Genomic DNA, 6,001 nt, shown 5'->3' on the forward strand with positions numbered 1-6,001 from the left:
AAAAAATACTGATTATAACAAACCATCTTGTTTGTGGTTTTTAAGTTGGATATATAATATGGAGAGAAATATGTCTCATAAGGGTTACAAATGCATACGACATTATCCACCAGCGTACACTAAGATTAACAAATGTGTGCAGTGATTTGTGTGTAATGTTTGAGGACTCACAAGCACGTGCTTCGATGAATCAAATAAGCTGCTGCTGCATCCTGAAATGTTTTTCTGCTGGGGAAAGTCAGTGAGTGCTCAGCTGCAGATGTGGAAACACTGTGGTTGTGTTGATGTTAATTTTACCATTGTACAATAACAGCAGGCTAACATTAAGGAAGGAATACGGAGGAAGCCCAGATGATGGACACAGCTTACATTTGTGGATCTGCAAAGCTGGCAGCATGAATTTTGTCTCACAACCCCCACGCGGGGGGGGTCATTTACACTTGTATGTATCGAAAGGGTTACAAATGCGTACGAATCATCCACATTTCTGCTGATACAAAAACTGCCAATGAACTCTCAGCATCAGTTACTCGTCTTGTGCAAGCATACTCTTTGCTCCACATTTAGTTTGCTGGGATGTGATCTGCCTCGTCTTAATCTGTATTTTTATTACAACTGGTGGCCCCCCAGTACGGAAGGTGTGAACAGCAGGTGGGTGGGATGTCAGATCACAGATATCTGCTCTCACTGACATCATTCAGAGCCAAGGAGAGAGAAAAAAACTTCAGAGTTTTTAGAGCCGTCTGAAATGCGAGCTTTTGGCTCTTAGGTAGTACAAGCTGACCTCATTATTAGAAACTTTGGTCACATCTATTAGAACTATCCAACTTTGTAACACAAAGCGCAAATCACTCTGGCCTGTGGGTGCCGATCAGATGTAACAGAACATTAGCATGAGTCTCGCAAAGCACTAATTATTTTCCACTGGGTCATTCACTGTTCAGATGTCAAGAGCACATGCCTGTGTTTGCTCTTGCTGCCAACAACAGCTAGCAAAAGAAGCTGTGATGATGGAAATAATGGGTGGACATGGAGGAAGTTGCTCAAGGTTGGATGGTCAGTCTCTTTGGCAAGACCAAGGCTAAGGGCAGTGACCGCATATCTGTGACACTGCAACCTTATAAACGTCCCGATTGCCTGTTTACAGGCACAGTTTGTTAAAATGGGGTATGGGTATTTACATTTATGTCCAGACCCACTTCACCACTAGAAGAGACACATAGCTAATACTCTTAAAAACATGGTGATAATCAGGGATGCACCACATATCAGATATTTGGATCCAATATCAGTCTGATCCCATCTCACAAAGTTAGACTGGTAACAATGAGCTTATTTAAGGAATCCATCTATTGAATTAAATTCTGTGTTGTTAGCTGCAGAACGATGGTTGCAAAATGGAGAGGTAAGTTAGCACAGAAGAAGCTAAAAGCAAAGCTTTAGCAGTTTGGATATTTTAGAGGGATTTGGGTTCAGTTTGACCCTTGGTAAATCTTTACTGCGATCATGTTTTTTTTTTTAATCATCTAAATTATCATCTAAATGATGTATGTGGCTCCTCTTACTTGTCAAGCTCTTTGTTTAGCTTTCTGGCTCTTAAATGTCCCATTTCAGGCCACTGCAAACAGCTTAAAAAAAAAAACAAAAAACCCTAAAACTCACACACATTAACTGACCTGCAGCAAAAAAAAACAACACAAAACACAAAAAGAAAAACAACAAACTCACAGACACACAAAGCAACCCAGTGGGACAAAAAGTAGTAAAAATGTTATTCGCTACAGAGCCAAACATTTCCCTCAGGAGTCGGTAGGAACCAAAAATATTGGCGTTACATTCACCAGAGGACCACAAACACATCTCCAAATGAACCATAATTCTATCAAATAAGCAATTGTTTGTGTCCAGATTTATGTGTCAATGTTATGTTTATACTGCCCATATCTATATTTTGCTTTTCACTTGTTTGGCGCAGAAAAAACACAGTTACCAGCAAACAGCTCACAAACAAAAGTCAGAATAGTTTCAGAATGGGGGAAAAGTGAGGATATAAAATAGACCATTTAACGTGTAAAACTAATTCTCGATGTATCTATTTGTAACAAGCAGAAGCAGTGCACTGTGCCCCTTGCACAAAGAAGCCACCAAATATAGGCCCAAGCTGCCTCAAACAGCCTGGATCCAGCACTGGCTGTCCTACTTTGACACTGGCTCTCACCATAATTTTCTTCTAGAGAAATCAAAATCAGCTCCCCACGGCATCCCCCCCACCCTATCACTGTTAAAGCCACAGCCTGAACCACTTCGACCAACTACGGCCAGCTGCAGCTCCCTCAATCGAGAAAGAAACAAATCAGAGTACACATTTTAAGCAAAACACAAATAAAGAACATGTTAAAGGCATGCTGGCCACAATAAGACCAAGAGGTTTTATAGAAAATCTCTCTTCTGTTCACCACGTGAAGCTCTGTCACCAGCAAGGTTTTCTCAAGCCCATCATTACAAAAATAAAGTAAATAAAAACAGTAAAAATGCTTTAACAGTCTCTTTAAATTGGTTGCTTTTTCACTTCATAAACAAATATTGCTTTATTTTCATAAACGGCAGATTTGGGGGAGATTATCCAAACTCTCAAATAACTAACTACTTGCTCAGCTGACACTCACTTATGCCCTTTAAAAAGTACAAGTTTAGTTTTGAGGTCAGAAAGACTTTCATTAATGGCATAGACACATCTGCTTCTAAATCACCTCAAAACTTAAGAGAATGAACATTTTTGAAACAATTAAAGGTTCTTCATTATAATTCATGATAGGACTGTGTCGTTGAGGTGATGATTATAGGCTCTACTGTGATTTAAACGGCAGCTTTGAAACCACGAGGATCAGATCAACTTTAAAAAGCCATTTATCACTATTTCATATATTTAAAAAAAAGTGTGAGCGGGAGGATTTCTGCTCTATGGCAGATCCATTTCACTGCTCTCAGGTAATAAGGTTAACCCTGCCAGTCAAAAAGTACTATAACACATCTGTTTAAGACACTCCTTAGAAAAGTAAACACTGATTTCTGCGCTTTCTTAACGCTAATTTAGAAGGTATTCCCAAAAGGATTCAAGTTTCTCTGATTTTTTTTTTAATATATATTAGGTCTGAAAGTAGCTTTGGGCTCTTTTGTGGGTTCAGAGCTTTAACCTTCACCTTAACGTCACGTTTTGTGGTCTTAACTCTCAGTTTCAGCTCGCAGGTCTCCTCGGTCTTGCTTTAATCTGCCCTCTAACGTTAGCTAGCTAATTAGCTTTCAGGGCTACAGCATTCCTCAGTGTCCCGCACTGAGGCACAGATACGCACCTTCACCTACCTCCTCCGCTGGCTCCCAGGGGGGAACACACCGACACGACGGTGCTCCCGGGTGTAGTTAAACTCCCAGTAAACTTCCCCGTCGACCGGCCACCGTGTGAAACTATTTCCCTACTTGTCAGGTTTGTCGGAGAGCGGCGTTCCAGTCCGTCCTGCTCTTCCCTAGCCGGTGTGTAATCTACAGCAGTGCTCGCTCCCGTGGAGTCGCTTGCCCCGAGAACTTCGCAACTACCTTCAAGCAAAGATCGTCTATGCAAACAAGACGTGCTATTCTATATATTTTCCGGAAAACACAAAAATAAAACTTTCCGGTTTAACTAATTGTAAGTTACCATAGTCACCGGTCTTGTACATGCACATTTAACAAACTAATTAAACTTAGCACTATTTTATCAGGCAATGCTGTAGTTGTAAGTGGCTAATGACTAATCACTAGCTATCGTAGTGAGACCTCTTCTCTTGTTTGTGAGTTATACACATGGTTCGAACTTTCAGGTGTTCCGGACACAAAAGGGGATTTAGCGCAACCTGGCGGTGATGACCGCGAACTACAAATACATTGTGCGTAATTGTGTCTGCTTTTAAAACGAAAAAAAAAAAAGGTGTGTCAACTTTTAGTTCATGGCACACATACAATGTGCTAATCAGCCCAATGTGCTGTCAAGTGAGTGACCAGCAAATGAACAATCAATCAACTATCATTTTACGGTTTACAAAATGCCCATTCCTTTCCCTGTGTGTTACAATTCACAGCCCATCTACAAATGGGACCAAAAGCTGCACTGTTCTACATCAAAAGTTTTACACTATGTTGAAAGATTTCATTTGAGGTTCTCTAGATGTGTTTGCTCTTTTTACTAGAGAAGTTACACTGTGCAAAGCTCAGCATAAAGTCTCTACTGTTGTATGTTATCTTTTCCACTCATGTATCTGTGATGAAGTCTCCTTATTATCTCTCTGTGTGAGTCTACTTGTATGTTATCTCTTCCACTCATGTGTCTGTGACGCAAACATGCTTGAGTATAAATAAAGGGTGGCAACTGCTGCGGAGTGTGAGTCTCCGTTTGAGCTCTCACCCGTGTGCACGTTAAACCTGCAAACCTGTCTGAGTGTCATTTATTCTGACCTGAGTTGCATTACAGGAAAACTCCTGACACACTACTTTTAACTTTGTCTTATTTTTATAAACACTATAAAGACAAACTCATCCAGTTGGCCAGTTTGAACCCTTTAGTGGGCCATTTTGGACCCCAGGCTGCATGTTTGACACCCATCGCTTGAGGCAACAACAGAAATCAAAGTCATTGATGTTTATGAGGCACATTTGGCCAAGACTTTACTTCAAATGAGCCTTTAATGAACCATCTATTTAAAAAGAAAAAAGCATCAGTATTCCCTCAGGAGTTATTACAGGTTTGTTAGTATGCATGGATCACAGCGGCTCTACAAAAGCACAAAAACTGCAAAGGTTTTGTAAAGATACAGTATCGCAGAAAGTTGATTCTGCTGATCTGGACATTGTGTTTTCAGTGGGGGAAATGTTTCATTACTCATCAAAGTGACTTCTTTAGTCTCAGCTGACTGCAGGTTTCCCCAACTTTATAAACAGTACATTTGCATAAAGACCAAACCTAGCACCACTGATTAACAATGGGGTCATGAGGTCAGTTTCATGATCATTAACATGCAGACTGTCATGACCACTGATCAATGGCCAAGAAACAATAGAATTTTACTATTTACAACTTTAACATCCTGAGTCTGGGGGAATCAGGTGTCCCACTGTGGCTGGGACATCCCCGGCATACTGAGAAAATGTCCTATATTTTCACTTGTTTTAGTTGTTGCGCTGGGCGACACACTGCACACAGGTTTGAATCCACCAGCCGACTGGCACCTTTCTGTGTTTGCAAACTTTTCAAAGATGGGTTCAGTCATCAGGACAGCAAGTATATCCCCTGTCAGTTCTTAAATATAATGGGCAGCAAGTTGCTTCTCTAAGACCACTGCTGCTGCCTCTCCTCCTTGGCCTTGTGTTTACACACACCTAAATGCTTCAGACCAGCAAACTGCCAAGACCTTTGCTTTAGTCGAGGCGCTCACACTTGCTACTTGTCCTCTTAATTCACGATGAAGCAGTAAGGTGTACTGCTTCTGCACTTTGGCTTCATCTTCATGCAATACGTCATGTATTTCATTCATCTGAGGTCGTATTCACCAAATTTTACGCCCTTCTTTAATTATATGTAAAACCTGAACTGACAGAGGGTGTACTTTCTTTTTGCCATGACTGTAAACTGGATTTATTGGTGATTCTAAAATGGCTGTAGGTGTGAGTTGCTGTCTTTGTGTTAGCTAACTGCAGCTTTCTTCACAGCAATTTTCACACTTTGTAAAACCATCTAGTGGGCTGACGCCACTCAGTGGCAAATCCTTCCACTTAAGACTGGGGAAATATTTTATATGTACCTGGATTTGCTTGAAGTGACTGTGTTAAAGCATGAAAGAAGACCCCATCTCTAATGTCAAGAGAGTTCTCAGAACAAAGCCACAACCCAAAAAAACAAACAAAAAACAAACAAACAGTCGACCAGTGTATGTACGTAAAAGAGAAACAGGCACGTGAAACCCATCTCCACATT

The 6,001-nt window shown here is 40.8% G+C and overlaps 1 protein-coding gene across 5 annotated transcripts in view; it reads right to left on the reverse strand.

Annotated features, from left to right (window-relative positions):
- LOC120737682 (rho GTPase-activating protein 12-like) overlaps positions 1–3,671 on the reverse strand; it is a 58,637-nt gene extending 54,966 nt beyond the window's left edge. For 2 of the 5 annotated variants that reach the window (XM_040038527.1, XM_040038524.1), the window contains exon 1: positions 3,351–3,671. The gene's annotated coding sequence lies outside the window, so the exon portion shown is untranslated. The remainder of the gene's footprint in view (positions 1–3,350) is intronic. The other 3 variants (XM_040038525.1, XM_040038528.1, XM_040038529.1) reach the window with 3 other exon arrangements.
- Between the last annotated feature and the right edge of the window lie 2,330 nt (positions 3,672–6,001).

The sequence above is a fragment of the Simochromis diagramma genome, unplaced genomic scaffold, assembly GCF_900408965.1.
Source record: "Simochromis diagramma unplaced genomic scaffold, fSimDia1.1 OVJJ01000247.1, whole genome shotgun sequence".
Classification (NCBI taxonomy): Eukaryota; Metazoa; Chordata; class Actinopteri; order Cichliformes; family Cichlidae; genus Simochromis; species Simochromis diagramma.